Source organism: Theropithecus gelada, chromosome X, assembly GCF_003255815.1.
Source record: "Theropithecus gelada isolate Dixy chromosome X, Tgel_1.0, whole genome shotgun sequence".
In the NCBI taxonomy this organism is placed as follows: domain Eukaryota; kingdom Metazoa; phylum Chordata; class Mammalia; order Primates; family Cercopithecidae; genus Theropithecus; species Theropithecus gelada.
The window spans coordinates 31,035,521-31,053,491 of NC_037689.1; the positions used below are offsets into that span (position 1 = coordinate 31,035,521).

The 17,971-nt window shown below is 47.7% G+C and overlaps 1 protein-coding gene across 4 annotated transcripts in view; it reads left to right on the forward strand.

The window, feature by feature from the left end:
• Nucleotides 1-4,874: 4,874 nt before the first annotated feature.
• Nucleotides 4,875-17,971, forward strand: part of TBL1X (transducin beta like 1 X-linked) — a 258,701-nt gene continuing 245,604 nt past the window's right edge. For 2 of the 4 annotated variants that reach the window (XM_025371824.1, XM_025371823.1), the window contains exon 1: nucleotides 5,102-5,268. The gene's annotated coding sequence lies outside the window, so the exon portion shown is untranslated. Of the gene's footprint in view, nucleotides 5,269-6,800; nucleotides 7,250-17,971 lie in introns of those variants that run through there. The other 2 variants (XM_025371822.1, XM_025371821.1) reach the window with 2 other exon arrangements.

A 17,971-nucleotide genomic window follows, 5' to 3' on the forward strand; every position in this document is an offset into this window, starting at 1 on the left:
CACATGCATTGGTTTGCTGGGTCTGCTGTAATAGAGTGGGTTGCTTAAACACCACCCATTTCTTTTCTCACAGTCCTGGAGGATCAAATCCAAGGTCAAGGTGTCAGCAGGGTTGGGTTATTCTCAGGCCTCTCTCCTTGGCTTATAGATGACTGATTTCTCCCTGTGCGTGTCTGTGTCCTAATCTCCTTTTCTTAAAAGGACTCCAGTCAGATTGGATTAGAGCCTACCCAAATGACCTCATTTTACCTTAATTACCTTCTTAAAGGCGCTATCTCCAAATACAGTCACATTCTAAGGTACTGGGGATCAGGACTTCAACATACAAATTTTTGTGAGGAAACTATTCATCCTGGCTCATAACATCAGGGAAAATAAACAAAACAAAACAAAACAAAAAACAACAAAAAAGTATTGGGTGGCTACCTAGGTCAAGGGATACAAAAGGGGTTTTCAGCCACCTTATCTCAGCTCCATGACAGGTGATAGGTCTTTTTATCTTCACTCCTCTTCGTATACTTCTCTAAGTACGACCTCACATAATGCCACCTATACAAGTAGCTTCCTTCATAGTTTTGGTTCTAGTCTCTCTAAGGAAAATCAGAAGCAAAATTCAAAAGCAAAGAAAGATCAGAGGTTTGTAAATGAAGTTGGAAAGTCCTTCCCCCTTCCTCATCTCATATGGGAAGCTCATGGTGGGCCCTTATTCAGAGAAAAGTCATCATCTATAAACATCAAGGAAAGATTATCACTTCCAGCATGCCTTCAATTTCAATATCTTGGGAGAGCAAGAACGGACTTTTGTGCAGCCTACACATATATCTGGAGGTTGCCAAATAACACTTCCATGAGTTTCCCACACTAAATTAGTTCAGGAAACAGATATGAATAATTTGCTTTATCATGAATGGTTCTTTATGCATAGCAGCTACTGAATACCATTGTCATTTAAAGCAAACTTGGACTTTGCTTTGACTTTTAATTTGTACCTAGGGACCTATTTGCACTGTCTGGTCTTTCTTTTGAGTCATATAACATGAAAAGTTAGGGATATTATTCAGCCTCTCTCCTCTCTAAACAGATGATGATAAGATCTACCTAAACTTTGATTTAAAAAAAAAAGTGGAGTAGAAGGCCGGGGGTGGTGGCTCACGCCTGTAATCCTAAGACTTTGGGAGGCCGAGAAGGGTGGACCCCTGAGGTCAAGAGTTAGAGACCAGCCTGGCCAATATGGTGAAACCCCGTCTCTACTAAAAATACAAAAATTAGCTGGTCATAGTCATGGGTGCCTGTAATCCCAGCTACTTGGGAGGCCGAGGCAGGAGAATCGCTTGAACCGAGAGGTGGAGATTGCAGTGAGCTGAGATTGTGCCATTGCACTCACTCCAGCCTGGGCCACAGAGCAAGACTCCGTCTCAAAAAAAAAAAAAAAAAAAAGAGTAGGAAAGGGACAGGCATGAAGATTGTAATTTAACAGTGAGGCAAGTGGATCCCAGGAATTTGGGTCAATCCTTGGAAGATCAGGGATTTCTGACTGCGCCAGTCATGGAAGGTATTGGCCCATGTGTCAAGAGTCTTTGAAAATTAGATGGGCCTGGGGGAGGTTAGACACTAGAGTCGGTGAAAACCAGGCAGTAGGTCATGAGAAGTTTAATATCTCTCCCGCCTTTTTTTCTTTTGCCCTTTTCTTTTCTTTTCTTTCTTTTTCTTTCTTTCCTTTTTGTTTGTTTTTATTTTTTATTTATTATTATTATTATTTTTTAAGAGACAGAGTCTTGCTCTGTCACCTAGGCTGGAGTGCAGTGGCACAGTTATAGCTCACTGCAGCCTTGAACTCCTGGGCTCAACTGATCCTCCTGCCTCAGCCTCCCAAGTAAGTAGCTGGGACTACAGGCTCAGATCACCATATCCAGCTAATTTTTTTTTTTTTTGGAGAGATGGGGTCTCACTATGTTGCCCAAGCTGGTCTTGAACTCCTGGGCTCAAGTGATTCTCCTGCCTCAGCCTTCTAAAATGCTAGGATTACAGGTGTGAGCCACAGCATTTGGCCTGTGTTTCTTTTTTCAAAAAAATTATTAATAGACTATTTTTTTTTTTTTTTTGAGACGGAGTCTCGCGCTGTCGCCCAGGCTGGAGTGCAGTGGCCGGATCTCAGCTCACTGCAAGCTCCGCCTCCCGGGTTCACGCCATTCTCCGGCCTCAGCCTCCCGAGTAGCTGGGACTACAGGCGCTGCCACCTCGCCCGGCTTTTTTTTTTTGTATTTCTTAGTAGAGACGGGGTTTCACCGTGTTAGCCAGGATGGTCTCGATCTCCTGACCTCGTGATCCGCCCATCTCGGCCTCCCAAAGTGCTGGGATTACAGGCTTGAGCCACCGCGCCCGGCCAATAGACTATTTTTTTTAGAAGAACTTTAGATTTGCAGAACAACTGAGCTGATAGTGCAGACTTACAGTGTTTCTTTCCCCAGCTTCCAGTGTTATTAACATCTTAAGTTAGTGTGGTACATTTGTAGTGACTAAGGAGCCAGTGTTGATCCATTATTATTAATTAAAGTCCATAGTTACGAGGGTTTCCTCTTTGTGTTGTACATTCTGTGAATTTTGACCAATGTATATATACACACACACTTATATGTATAATAACGTGTATCCACCATCACAGTATTACGCAGAGTAGTTTCACCACTGTAAAAATCCACTGTGTTCCACCCATTCATCCCTTCCTCCTCCTTGAACCCCTGGCAACCACTGATCTTATTATCGTCTTACCTGTTTCGCCTTTTCCAGAATGTCATATGGTTGGAATCATACAGTATATGGCCTTTTCAGACTGGCTTCTTTCACTTAGCAATAGGCATTTAAGGTTCCCTTGTATGTTTTGGGGGTTTGATAGGCCATTTCTTTGTAGTGCTGAGTAATATTCCACTATGTGGGTGAGCCACAGTTTGTTTGTCCATTCGCCTATTGAAGGATACTTTGGTCGCTTCCAGTGTTTGGTGATTATGAGTAAAGGTGCCATAAACCTCTGCATGCAGGTTTTTGGAGGATGTAAGTTTTCAACTTAGTTGGGTAAATACCTAGGGGCACAACTGCTGACCGTACGGTAAGACTATGTTTGGCTTTGTAGGAAATTGCTGAACTGTCTTCTGAAGTAGCTGTACAATTGTGTATTCCCAATAGCAAGAAATGAGAGTTCCTGTTGTTCTGTATCCTGTCAGCATCTGGGATTGTCAGTTTTCTGAATTTTAGCCATTCTAATGTATGTAGTAGTAGCTCATTGTTATTTTAATTTGCAATTCCCTAATGATATATGATGTTCAGCATCTTTTCGTATGCTTATTTGCCATCTGTATATCTCTTTGATGAGATTTTTTTCTGATTGTTTGCTCTTTGATTCAGTTGTTTATTTTCTCATCGTGGAGTTTTAAGAATTATATATATACACACACACACACACACATATGTACATATATATGTACACACACATACACACATATACACACACACACACACACACACACACTTGAAAAAATTAGAGACAAGTTCTTCTCTGTTGCCCAGGCTGGAGTGCAGTGGTGAGATCATAGCTCACAACAGCCTCCAACTCTTGGCCTCAAGCAGAGTTTTACAGGTGTGAGCCACTAAGCTGGCCTGCATATTTTAAATACAATCCTTAATCAGATATGGAATTTGCAAATATTTTCTCCCATTCTGTGACTTGTCTTCTCATTCTCTTAACAGTGTCTTTTGTAGACTTTTCAAATTTTAGTGATGCCCAACTTACTGTTTTTTTTCTTTTATGCATCATGCTTTTGGTGTTCTAGCTACACAGTCATTGCCAAACCCAAGGTCATCTAGATTTTCTCCTATGTTTTCTTCTAAGAGTTTTTATAGTTTTACCTTTTATGTTAGGGAGTATGTTCTATTTTAAGTTAATTTTTGTAAAAGAGATAAAGCCTATGTCTAGAATTTTTTTTTTTTTTTTTTTGCATATGGGTGTCCAGTTGTTCCAGCACCACTTGTTAAAAAGGATGAATTGCCTTTGCTCCTTTGTGAAAGATTAGTTGAGTATATTTGTGTGAATTCCTACTGCCTTTTAGTTAAAATTTTGGGTACTGTATATGGGGAATGCTGGTGGTATTTGTTGCAAGCAGATTCTTGTTTTCCCCTCCCTCCACTCAATAACTGAAAATAAGTGTTTGCAACACAAACACACACACGCACACACGCACATGGCTAGTGCAGTGGGTATCTGTGTACATCATTGTGGACCCCTCGCCCTGTTATCCTTCAGCTTTCTCAGAATACACTAGCTCCTTCCGGCTCTACTTTATTTCCTCGTTTTCTCCCACCTTATAGGACTGCACATTTGAAAAATCGTTGAAACAGATTAAATAACACAGTCTAATTATCACCTACCTACAGCCCATCTAGCATTTCAAAAAGAGGAATTTTGGTGAGTTCATGATAAATGTAGGCGGTCTCTCTTCCTGTCTTAGGTCTTACAGTGTCCTTTGGGGCCCTGTGAATCTATGATAAAAGATATTGACTCTTTACGGGTAATAAGGCCGGTGGGATTATTGGGCTATTACCAACCAGTCAAGATGAATTCTGAGCTCTTTTGCTTTGTCAGTTACAGGAGATCAGCTATAAATCCTGGCCACACAGTGCTCCAGTTTGAGAGTGATGATTTCCACCACTTTCCCATACTTTAAAAGATTGGCATCTGCCAAGTGATCAAAACACACAAAGAGGCCTTTTAACCAAGTCTAGTTTGGAATTTCCAGTTGCTAACCACAAGCAGGTCTGGCAAGCTAGGAGGCCGGTTGGCTGCGCAGCTACTCCAGAGTGTGCGGTAGCCGAGGGCTGCGTCCGCGTAAAGCCCAGAGCTGTAATGATGTCAACTTGTTATTTACTTTCCAAATCTGAATGACTGAGCAAGGCGAAAGGAGAATCAATCAACCACAATGTGACCCTACAGGCGGAAAAAACGCAGCGCTCCCACCAGCAGGCGGTGGGGGAAGGGAAGCACGTGTAGCCAGGGCAGGGTTGCATCATGAGCTCGTTCGCTCGGGTTTTCTATTGCACCCTTCGTTTTTCGATTGCATGTAATACTCAGCATCAGTCTGCACAAGCCCAGGGAGCCCGGGAGCAACGAAGGGCAGGCTCAAGGGAAGGCCCCACCAAGTCCTTCTGGGGGGCCTTGAATGGCAACTGATACGTAATAAGACACAATCTATTCTGCTGATTCACAATTATGGAGACTGTGTAAGTGTGTATTTTTTTATTGATGTCCTCTAATGATGGTGTAGCAACAGTCGTTTTGCATCATTGACGTTTTACGGCAATATTTTGCAGGGTAATTTTGAGGTCCGCCTTTTTGATGGAGGACCGGCCTCTTAAAAACTCACCTCCGGCCGGGCGCGGTGGCTCACGCCTGTAATCCCAGCACTTTGGGAGGCCGAGGCCGGCGGATTGCCTGAGGTCAGGAGTTCGAGACCAGTCTGGCCAATATGGTGAACCTAAAACTACTAAAAATACAAAAAAATTAGCTGGGCGTGGTGGCGTGCGCCTGTAATCCCAGCTACTCGGGAGGCTGAGGCAGGGGAATTGCTTGAACCAGGGAGGTAGGTGGAGGTTGCAGTGAGTCGATATCGTGCCACAGCACCCCAGCTTGGGCAACTGAGCGAGACTCCGTCTCAGAAAAACAAAAACAAAAACAAAAACCTCACCTCGGGTCCCCCTCCCCCCACAACCAGAACAACAAATGGTCTAGTGTTCGAGGAAGAGCAAGTGAGGTTATAGTTTAGATTGCTGAGTGCACCGGACTCTTAGCACGAAGCTCATTATATAGTAAAGGAAGGGGCAAGAATATTTGAAAAATATTCAACAAGGCTGACCCCAGAGGTGCTGGGGAGGGGGAGTGGAGATCTGTTTAACTGAATTAAGGCCGCGAGTGGTGGGGAGTAGCCTACGTGGAGGGGAGGAAGGAGCGCTGGGGACTTAAGTGCACCGGGGCCAGGCCGTGTAAGCCATTGCAACATTAAGCACTTTGCAAGGGCCAGAGGGCTGAAGCCTGGGGGTTGGGGTGGGAGTGCTGAGGCCCGAGGGCCCAGGTCCCCCTAACCTCCTCAGCCCCCACACCTGAGCTCCTGGCGCCTATGCTTGTGTGTCTGAGTTTGTCCCTAAGCGTTTCTGGCTCTTCCTGGGAGATGTTTTGCAAAGGTCGAGGCTCCGCCGGAGCCCCCACTTTTTGAGGTGGGGTAAAGACTACTGGGGTGTCTTCTAAGACGCTTATTTTGAGGGAGATTCACCATCGGGCAGGTGGCAGGGGGTTCTCTTGGGGCAGCTGGGTGGCTTCCTTATTGGGGTGGGGGAGGGTAACACTTTAGCAGGGACCGAGGTTCCCCTGCCCCCCAGAAACAGAGGGGGTGGCCGAGGTTCCCGTCCCCTCGAGGCAGTCGTGGAAAGGCTGGGTTTGGGATGTGATGGGGGTAGCCCTGGGGTCCTCTCAGTCCCACGGAGGCCACGGGGAAGGGACCGGGACCAGAGCAACTCGGGAAAGGCTTGGGTTCCCCTCACCCACCCTAGGCGTTGGGGAGCGGGGCGGGCTTGGTAGGGACGCTGGTCCCCCGACTGTGGGGCAGGGGCTGGGTTGGGACGCGGGTCCCCTCTAGGAGCCGCGGGGGAGGGGCAGGGCCGGAGTCCCTACCCTCGTGGGGGAGGGGCTGGTTCGGGACGCGGCTCCCCCGGGGCTCAGGGGCGGGGCCGGGTGGGACGCCGGGTGCCCTCCCACGGCCGTGAGGGAGGGGCTGGCGGAGGGGGCGGACCCCTGGCGGTCCTCCCGGTTGGGGTCCGCGCGCTCGCGACCGCTCCCCGCGGAGGTCACTGCCCGTGCCAGTCCCTCCCGCTGTTCCGCCCTCTCCCGCCGCCGCCGCCTCCGCCGCCGCGCCCGGCTCAGCGCCCCCACTCCGCGCTCGGGAGCGAGGAGTCGCCAGCGCCCCCGCCGCGCCGCCGCCGCAGCGCCCTCCGGCCGCCATTCGCCACCGAAACTTTCCAGCGCCCGCGCCCTCTCCGGGACTCGGCGGCGGCGGGGCGGGGGCGGCCCGGGGGCGGCGCGCGGCTGCTCCGGGGCGCCGGGCCCTCTTCGGCCGCCGCACGGCCGGGGCTTGGAGGCTGCCGGCCGGAGGGAGGTTCGGAGCGCGGCCGGGCGCGCGGCGCCGCCACAAGTTGCGCTGTTCGCGGCGAGGTGAGTGCGCGGGGCTCGGCGGGCCGGGCGCGGGGTCAGCAAACTTCTGCGGGGAGGCGGTTCCCGCGCTGACCCTCCAGGGTCTGGCCGGCGACTCGGGGCGCCCGGACGCTCCACCCGCCCCTGGAACTACAGGAGGCGCAGGTCGCCAACTGTCCCCGCGGCGCTCGGACTGGGGTGCGGCGCGCTCCCAGGAGGCTGAACAATACCCCGAGGTGGCCGCTCCCCAAAGTGCCGGCGCGCCTTGGGGGGAGAGACGGAGGTCGGCGGGGGGCTCCTTTGTTTTGGGGAGGGGTAGGTGGCCGGTAAGTTTATGGAAGAGCTCGGCTTTTCCTCTGGTGCCCCTTTGTCTGCCGATCTTGGGGCTTGCTGGGCAAACCTGCGCCACCGCGGGCTCGGGGGACTGGGGTGGAGGGCGGTGGCGGGATTTCCCCGCTGTTGGGGAGAGGAGCCCCATTCATCCCCGGGAAGCGGGCCGGCCCGCCCGGACCTGGGTGGAAGCGCAGCCTTACGAAGTGAGGCAAGCGGCGGGCGAGGTGGCGCGGGCCCCGCGTCTGCTCAGTTTCTGAGGCGCAGAAACTGTCAAGGAAGTCAGGAGCCCCAGTCCTCCGCCCATCTCCCTGGCCCGAGCGCACAGCTGGGCTGGGGACACCCCTGGCCGGTCGAGGGTCTGCAGAGCGCCGCCGGGAGAGAGCGCAGACCTGTTGCTGCTCCTGGGCTCTGGCGGGGCGGGTGGGGTGGGTCTCGCAGATCCTGGGCCCCGGCCTTGCTACCCAGGAGGACCTTCCCTAAGGATGGGACCGGTGCTCGGAGTGGGGTATGGGGAGTGCGCCTTCGGGAATCAGCGCTGGCCGGATATGTGACAACTGTGGGTCGCTGGAGGCCCGCCTGCGCTGGGATAGGGCCTGGACCTCACGTGCGTCGCCTGTGCTCAGTCAGACCGGGGCCGGGACTCGCTCCCTGCAAGGCCTCGTGTTCCCCCAGCCAGCTGCGTTGGACGTTCCACAAAGGTAGGGACTGACGTTTATTTTCCAGTCAGTGATGTTCTGGAGCAAAACCTAAAAAGAAACAAAAACCTATCCTCTATTGTATTTGCGACTGTTTCTGCTTTGCATTGTCATGTGTGACTTGACCTGCCTTCTGGATGTTTTCCTCTCCTGACACATTTGCCGAGCCCCTGGTTTCACCTGGAAGGCGAGGGGGAAGGACGGCAACCTCCCTGCTAAGGTCCCAGGCAGTGGCTTTGGTGTCGGAAGTGGCACTTGAGGATTTTCTGAAAAGTTTACAAGTCTTTCCTAGAAAAGATGTGATTAGGAAAAATAAAATACAGAAGAATGTTCAGTATGACGCGTTTATTTTAAAGGGTAGTCATGTCTCAAATGTGCTGCAGATTCTTGTGGAAAGCCACCAAGCTGGGTAACTAATACAAACAACAAGAGTTTTTCACCGCTGGATCACCGGCCCTTAAGGCGATTCCAGCCCTTAATAGAACACACACCTGTAGGGCAAAAATGGAGATTTGTGGTGTAGTGCTGCCACCCTCGCTCCCCCACCCAGGCATTTTGCCCCTTTACTGGGCTCAGAGAACTTCTCTCTGCCAGTGGTTTTAAGGAGGAGACAGTTTGCAAAAATAATAACTTTATTGTAGACATACTTAAAAGTGAATGTTTCAATTTCTGGAGTTTTCCCATCAATTATATCAGTACCACTGGTTCTGTACAACATCATCTTAGTTAGAATATTTTTTTTTCACCTTTTAAGGTGAGGAACAGAGGCGGGAAAATGGTCCCTGCACAGGGAGGCCATCTCCAGCAGGTCCCAAGTGTCAGGAATTCAGATATTCCGATATACTCCTGCTGGATAGGAGAACACCTACGTTAGAACCTGGGCCTGGCCCCCTCCCAGTTTTCTGCAGGGCGTCCAAATTCCCGTGCTCTGCCCCGCAGCAAGTGCCCTGTGGGCCTCCTGGCTTAGCTGATCATCACAGCTTCTCTGCCCGGCAAGGCAGGACCATCCTCGCACTGCTTTCCTGATGCCTTGGATTTGCCTTTTTTTCCTCCCTTAGGAAAAACAGAAAAACCTAGTATGTTACATCCGAGAAGTTGTTAATCTTTCACTGCCGCATGCATTGAAAAATCAGTTTCAACCAGGAAGCAACATTAAAGGCATACTGTAAACACTTTTTTTTTTTTTTTTGAGTTGGAAAGATAAACTTTTTTCCCCCTTAACTATTTTTAGTGAGCCGGAGACTGGACTCGAGTTTTTCCCTCCGGTCTTGCCCTCTCCACTCCTGCCCTCACTTTCTGTGGGGTTGGAACACATGTACCATGCTGGCCAGACTGGCAAACATGAAACCCACCAGAACCAAAAGAAAAGATGGATGTGGGAAGGGGCTGAAGAAGTCCACAGGTTTCTAAAGGGCAAAGAGAGCCTAGGCTGAGGAGAGGCGTTTCAGATCTCCAGGGGAGAAAGGCAGTCCGCCACGCTGCTGCCTGCCTGGCCAGCGGGAGCCTGACTTCAGATGGATGCGCCTCCCAAGCTGGCCCCCTCCCACACAGCTATTGCCATCCAATATTTACGGAGAATCCACTGCATGCCTGAAGGTTGCAGAAGTGAATTGGAAACCGTTGCAAATGGAATTTGAACAAATTTAAAGTTAAGATGGAAGAGAGAATATGTTGAGTTTTCAGAGGAAGTCGGGTACTGTTTCCTTTTCTTATGTAGGTTTGTTCTTGTCCGATGGGATCAGAGAGATTGAGATGGGGCATGACAGGCGCTGGGTTCAGGAGAAAGGGAAGCTTTAGACATGAAGGTAGAGAAGATGCTTGCTTATTGGAACAGTATTTTCAACGTTGAGCTCTGGAATGTTGCAGCCAACTAATGCTTCTCACTTGGGACAATTTTGTCCCCCACTTTTGAAGGGGGCATTTGCTAATGTCTGGAGACATTTCCCTTCCTGCAACTGTTAAATTAGCAAGCAGGTTGAGCCAGCTGGGTGTGGACCTGCGTTTTCCTCGTGGAGGCCCTCTTCCAAGTGTCAGTAGGAAAAGGGCTCCCCAAGTGTTGCGATTACAGGTGTGAGCCACTTTACTCAGTCGAAGGACATAGAATTATTATAATGCTTGGAGCCTAACATGCCTTTTTTGTTTGTTTGTTTGTTTGGTGTTTTTTTGAGACGAAGTCTCTCTCACAGTCCAGGCTGGAGTGCAGTGGTGTGATCTCGGCTCATTCCACCCCCCGGGTTCAAGCGATTCTCCTGCCTTGGCCTCCTGAGTAGCTGGGATTACAGGGACTCCCCAGCATACCCGGCTGATTTTTTTATTTTTAGTAGGGGTGGGGTTTCACCATGTTGGCCAGGCTGGGCTTGAACTTCTGATCTCAGGTGATCCTCCCTCCTTGGCCTCCCAAAGTGCTGGGCTTACAGGCATGAGCCACCATGCCCAGCTAGCCTAACATGCTTATAGTTTCCTGTTTTCTGAAGTTGGGAATTGGGTCTAGAAAGGTATCACCATCAGTCACGATGGTGTCTAGTAGTTTGCTTGCTTTTTTCCCTTATCTTTTCCCTCTTACATTTTAGGGCTGTATCTATATAATTTTATTATTTAAATTACCATATACTAAATTTGGCTTTTTGGGTGTATTACGAGTCTTGACACACGCATAGTTTCGTGTGACCACCATCATAATCAAGAGAGAGAACAATCTCCTCAGCCCAGAGATGTTCATGGCTCTGTCTCCCACAGTTCCTCCACAGTCACCCCCCCATCCCCGAATCTGGGGCACCTGCCCATCTGCTGTGCTCTGGAAGTCTTGGGGATCCCATCTGAATGTAACACATGGTGGAATGCCTTAGGTGAATCCATCCGCTCTTCCAGCACCACCTTTGCCTCCTCTCTCTCATGACACACGAACTTCATGCCTTTGTATGCTTTGGCCAACCTGCTTTTCTTAGAACAGCACATTTTGCACTGTAGATGTTATCACAAGCAAGGAAAAGAACAGCTTTGCGCCTTAATCTAAGAAACCACAGTGGAAAAAAATCAGGTGTGTTGTTGAGGCAGCTAAAGCCTTGCTCCTTTTTAAATTTTTAAATTTTTCTGGATATGTAGGTGTATATATTTATGGGGTACATTAGCTATTTTGATACAGTCGCGCAATGTCTAATCACATCATGGAGAATGGGGGTATCCATTCCCTCAAGCACTTATTCTTTGCGTTACAAACAATCCAATTATACTCTTTTAGTTATATGCTCTTTTTTCTTTTCTTTTTTTTTTTATTTTGAGACGGAGTCTCATTATGTCGTCCAGGGTGGAGTCCAGTGGCGCGATCTCGGTGCACAAGCTCAAGCAATTCTCCTCCTCAGCCTCCGGAGAAGCTGGGATTAGAGGCATGTGCTACCACGCCCAGCTAATTTTTTTGTATTTTTAGTAGAAACGGGGTTTCACCACGTTGGTCAGGCTGGTCTTGAACTCCTGACGTCAGGTGACCCACCTGCTCAACCTCCCAAAGGGCTGGGATTACAGGCGTAAGCCAACGCGCTCGGGCTGTTTGCTCTTTATTCTATGCCAGTTAGTTCTTACTGCCTCATTGGTTTAGATGGGACATTTTCTAATGTCGTGTTTTTGTTTTTGTTATTTTGAGATGGAGTTTTGTTCTTGTTGCCTAGGCTGGAGTGCAGTGGCATGATCTCTGCTCACTGCAACTTCCACTTCCCAGGATCAAGCAATTCTCCTGCCTCAGCCTCCCAAATACCTGGGATTACAGGCATGCACCACCACTCCCGGCTAATTTTGTGTTTTTAGTAGAGGTGGGGTTTCACCATGTTGGTCAGGCTGGTCTTGAACTCCTGACCTCAGATGATCCAGCTGCCTCAGCCTCCCAAAGTGCTGGAATTACAGGTGTGAGCAACCACGCCTGGACTCTGATGTCCTTTTAGAGGATGTTACCCTCACCTTTATTGCACATTCCTACCAAAAGGTACTTCATATGTAAAATGTATCGGAAGGTTATAGTCATGGCTTTAGTTTAAAAACAGGATACGTGTTCATTAAGAACCTTTGCCGTTTTCCCAATGGGTTAATCACGTAAATATAAAATAGGCTAAAAATATCAAGTTGTTTTTGCATTTGTTATAGAAATAAAAAAATGAATTCCTACGTCTGTGGTTCTATGGAGCTGCTAACCTGTATTTTACTTTGGGCCATAATGTCGCTTTCTGTGACCTCATGAAGTGGCGTGTTTTCTAATATAATCCTTGTCCTGGCATTTTGGTGACTTTTGTCCTGCCTGAGGTGGTCTGCCTGCTTGTGCGAAGTCACAGAACCTGTGCATGTTCTACCGTGTAGAGTTAAAGGGCTGGATGAGTGGCCTCAAGCCTTCTCCTCCCTCCCAGGTGTGAAGATTTGGTTTGGAAGATGGACCCTGCTTCAAGGTCTGGGAGGCCATGTTTTTTTCACACTGGTTAAGGATGATGGTTTTATGTTAACTAAACATTGGGATAAAGTGACAGTTGTTTATGACCCGTGCCTAGAGTATCAGTTTTCCCATGATTAAAATAAGCAGTATTTTGGTAAACATGGATAAGTTAGTTGCGCATTTTAGTTTAGAAACCCACAGCGAGTCAGAGGGCGCTGGGTGCTACTGGGCGCCTCTGAGTGATTCCCAGGAGAGTGGCAGTTCTCCAGTCCCAGGAGATCCTGTGAAAGAAGCACAAACAGCGCTCACGGCAAAACTCACAGTGTTTATTCTTGACCTGGGTGTCTGCCTTGAATTCTTGTCATTTTTCCTATCGTGGTGGATGTAGCCGGAATGCTCTAAAGAAAACATGAGAGTTTTCTCTGCTTGTTTCCCTTGAGCCTGGAACGGAGATTATGACCCCAGATAGCCTGCACAGGGCTCTTTCCTTTCTGAACACCTGCCCAGGCTAGAATACGGGAGTGGGGAGGAGGTGAGGCTCTCTCCTGCCCGGTAACCTTCCCAGCCAGCTCTCCAAGATGCCGAAACCTTCCTTCAGGTCTGTTGAAATGGCATCCCCAGCACCATCATGTCGGAGCAAGAAGAGAAGGGCATGTGTCCCCTTTAGGGAAGCTTGACTCATTGCAATTAGGGACCTGCCTGTTGTTAGGCTTTAGAGTCCATGTGAACGTGCAGTATTGTTCAGTGCTGCAAGCATTTCTGCTTGTCTGAATTTCCTGATAGATGGGAATTTGGACAAAAAGAAGCTCATTGTACACGATGCCATTTTATTTCTTAAATCAGTAATAACAGATACTTTATTTATTTATTTATCTTTAGAGATGGGGTCTTGCTCTGTTGCCCTGATTATAGCTCACTGCAGCCTCGGCTTTCTGGGCTGAAGTGTTGCTTCTGCCTTAGCCTCCCAAGTAGCTGGGCCTACAGGCACAGGTCAGCATGCCCAGCTTTTTTTTTCTTTCTTTCTTTCTCTCTTTTTTTTTTTAAATTTTCAGTTTTTTTCTAGAGATAGAGTCGTGCTGTGTTGCCCAGGAGGGTCTCGAGCACCTGGACTCAAACAATCTTCCTGCATTGGCCTCCCAGAGTGCTGCGATTACGGTTGTGAGCTACTGTTCCTGGCCAACATATACTTTAATATGGCAAGACCACATAAAATCATTTTAAGAGGCTGGGCATGGTGGCTCATGCCTGTAATCCCAGCACTTTGGGAGGCTGAGGAGGGCAGATCACAAGGTCAGGAGATGGAGACCATCCTGGCTAACATGGTGAAACCCCGTCTCTACTGAAAATACAAAAAATTAGCCAGGCATGGTGGTGGGCGCCTATAGTCCCAGCTACTCGGGAGGCTGAGGCAGGAGAATGGCGTGAACCTGGGATGTGGAGCTTCCAGTGAGCCGAAATTGTGCCACTGCACTCCAACCTGGGCGACAGAGGGAGACACCACCTCAAAAAAAAAAAAAAAAAAAATCATTTTCAGAGCTGGAGGAAAATTCAGCAGGACTGAGTCATGATTTCAGTGTCTAGTGCACTGTGGGTAATTCTGTCTCAACCTGGACGCTTGTGCTCCTTCATTTATCCCTGTTATCTTGTCATCTATGTAAAGATGAGAAATGAAGTTGAGTGGAGAACTGTCGCCAAAGTCTGCCATGTAAAAATCGGTAGTGCCAATAGGCAAAGGTAATTCCCAGCTGCTATAAAAGTCCAGGTGGCTTCACAGTTTCAGGTTGTATTTCCCAAAAGCATAGGGAGTTGGTGTCCCTGAATAGGAAATTGACGTCCCTGCCATTTGGTTCATTTGGGGAATGGAATAACCTTGTGTCCTTGCCTTCAGTTCTTTTTTCAACAGAATCTTATCAAGCATTTGAATCCTACACAACTGTAATGCCAGCTCCATATTGATAAAAACTCAAGAATTCAAAACTATAAACTTGAAAACAGCAATTGCCAACTCTGACAATAGCAGGACAGTCTGGAGGACCCTGTTCAGAGCAAGTCGGATACTGTTTCCTTTTCTTGTCTAGGTTTGTTCTTGTCCGATGGGATCAGAGAGATTGAGATGGGGCATGACAGGCGCTGGGTTCAGGAGAAAGGGAAGCTTTAGGCATGAAGGTAGAGAAGATGCTTGCTTATTGGAACAGTATTTTCAACGTTGAGCTCTGGAATGTTGCAGCCAACTAATGCTTCTCACTTGGGACCGTTTTGTCCCCCACCTTTGAAGGGGGTTTGGTTTAATTCCCAATTTGATTATGAAGGAAATGTCAGATTCAGCTTGCGTTTTCTTTTTTTTTTTTTTTTTTTTTTGAGACAGAGTCTCGCTTAGTCGCCCAGGCTGGAGTGCAGTGGCGCGATCTCGGCTCACTGCAAGCTCCGCCTCCCAGGTTCATGCCATTCTCCTGCCTCAGCCTCCCGAGTAGCTGGGACTACAGGCGCCCGCCGCTTCGCCCGGCTATCAGCTTGCGTTTTCAAGACATGGTAGTTCTATGTCAGCTTCAGCCATTTTCAAGGATCTGTCTTAGGATACTTCAGAAAGCCTAACTTTTGAGATGCACTCAGTTCAGAAGTTCATGAAAATAAGAATGAATGATCTTTCCTGTCCAGTACATGACAGAAATTATTGCAGACCAGATGAGAACAAGGAGAGATGCTTGTGGATATTACATGTCACAGGATGCTGTGATTAATTTCATGGGACTGAGTGTAACTCCTTTAAGCCAGTAGTCTCTAAATTTGGGGGAGGGACAGGGGACAGAAATGACTTTTTTCAGATTTTAATTCCCAAAAGGGTCTTAGTGAGTTTCATGCCCTCTGGCAGGTGCACAGCAAGATTTACTGGGATGCAGGAAGAAATTATGAAAATGTCCATTAAAAAAATCACTAATACTTGTAAAAAATATATTTCTTGTCCATGAAATGCATGTTACTTGAGTATTATATATATTTAATAAATAAATTACATGAGTTAGGAGCACCTTCTGAAAACTTTTTTTTTTTTTTTTTTTTTTGAGACGGAGTCTCGCTCTGTCACCCAGGCTGGAGTGCAGTGGCCGGATCTCAGCTCACTGTGAGCTCCGCCTCCCGGGTTCACGCCATTCTCCTGCCTCAGCCTCCCGAGTAGCTGGGACTACAGGCGCCCACCACCTCGCCCGGCTAGTTTTTTGTATTTTTAGTAGAGACGGGGTTTCACCATGTTAGCCAGGATGGTCTCGATCTCCTGACCTTGTGATCCGCCCGTCTCGGCCTCCCAAAGTGCTGGGATTACAGGCTTGAGCCACCGCGCCCGGCCTTCTGAAAACTTTTTTACTGAAAAGGATATATGATGAAAAAAACATTTATGATGTAGGTCCCCAAAGGCTGGAAGAGGGGGTGATACTAACGTCCCTGCATGCAGGCAGGACACAGTTGTACTCCCGTTTCCTCTGGCTTCAGCTACTGAGGTATGTGTGCGCTTGCACACACATGTATGTGCATTAAGTAACTTTGAGATCCACCAGCTTAAGGATTGGACATTGCTCCAGAGGTACAGATATTAGTGATTTGGCTTAGGGAAGAAAGAATATGCAATAACGGGGAACCATGCACATACTGGATCTATTATTGTATTTTGTGTGTTGTTTTTAAAGCTGGAAAAATACCCATGTTTCGGAACTAGATGACAGTACCTTGTTTGCAGGTGCATGAGGAAACCTTGGAACAATGCTATGCTTTTTAAGCATTTTATGACTGCAGTGTTTTAATAATCACTGAATTCTGTTTATAAATCAGCCGATTTCATCAGACGGATGCCCTCAGGGCTCTGGAGAATTAGGCGTTTTGCTGCAGAAATTGTTAAGAATTTCAAAGACATCAACATGAGATTGTACCAGAATTGAGTTGTGATAAAAGTCCTAGGGTGCTTTAAATCTTTAAATCTGGTTGTTTGTTTGTTTTTTTGAGACGGAGTCTCACTCTGTCGCCCAGGCTAGAGTGCAGTGGCATGATCTCAGCTCACTGCAACCTCCGCCTCCTGGGTTCAAGCGATTCTCCTGCCTCAGACTCCCAAGTTGCTGGGATTACAGGCACCTGCCACTACACCTGGCTAAGTTTTGTATTTTTAGTGGAGACGGGGTTTTGCCATGTTGGCCAGGCTGGTCTCGAACTCCTGACCTCAGGTGATCCACCCACCTTGGCCTCCCAAAGTGCTGGGGATTACAGGCGTGAGCCACCGCGCCCGGCTGTTTTTGTCTTTGTTTTTGAGACATATTTCATCTATCATGGTTATTAAGTGTTTTGGTTTTTGCATTTCTCATAGTTTTTTGTTTTGTTTTGTTTTTTGAGATGGAGTGTGGCTCTGTCGCCCAGGCTGGAGTGCAGTGGTACGATCTTGGCTCACTGCAACGTCTGCCTCCCAGGTTCAAGCAATTCTCCTGCCTCAGCATCCCAAGTAGCTGGGATTACAGGTGCCCACCACCACCACGCCTGGCTAATTTTTGTATTTTTAGTAGAGATGGGGTTTCACCATGTTGGCCATGCTGGTTTCGAACTCCTGACCTCAAGTGATCTGCCTGCCTTGGCCTCCCAAAGTGCTGGAGTTACAGGCATGAGCCACCACGCCTGGCCTCATTAGTTTTTTTTGTTTTTTTTTTTCCTGAGTTGCTGCTACACTACTGGTGTTTACAGAGTGAATAAACATAAAAATTATATTCACAACTCAGACCACATTGTGGGCTGTGGAGGTGAGAAATAGGAATCATCTCTAAATTTAAGGTCTTCTGGCTGAGCTCATTTGCTTAGAATGGCTGATGGTTTTCATGAGATGAAATGCCAACCTCAAGTAGTTCTGGGTTTCCAGACCAGTTTTTAGTTTGTTTAACTCGAGAGAATTGATATGTCAGCTTTAGTTTTTGTGTGTAATTTTTGGTGTTTGCATCTGTTTTCTCCTTTGTGAATACTGAATTCACAACATAACTTTGTTATATGAAATGATGCTCGTACACTTGTGCAGTGCGTTAAAAAGCTTGCCAGGAGCAGTACTTGTAGATTTCTGTGTACCAACAGGATACCTAATGCCGACCATGATTAATGCTTATCAGAATCTATGTAGACCTCCATTTGTCCTTTGATAAACTGAAATATTTATGTCCACTTTTTAAAAAACCTGTTGCTTCTCTTTATAGTAATACTCAGAAGGCGCTCACTGTGAAGAGAGGAGAAACAGGAAGTCGAATTTTTTACTGTCTAGATTGATGCACCTGTCTCCACTCTCCGGAG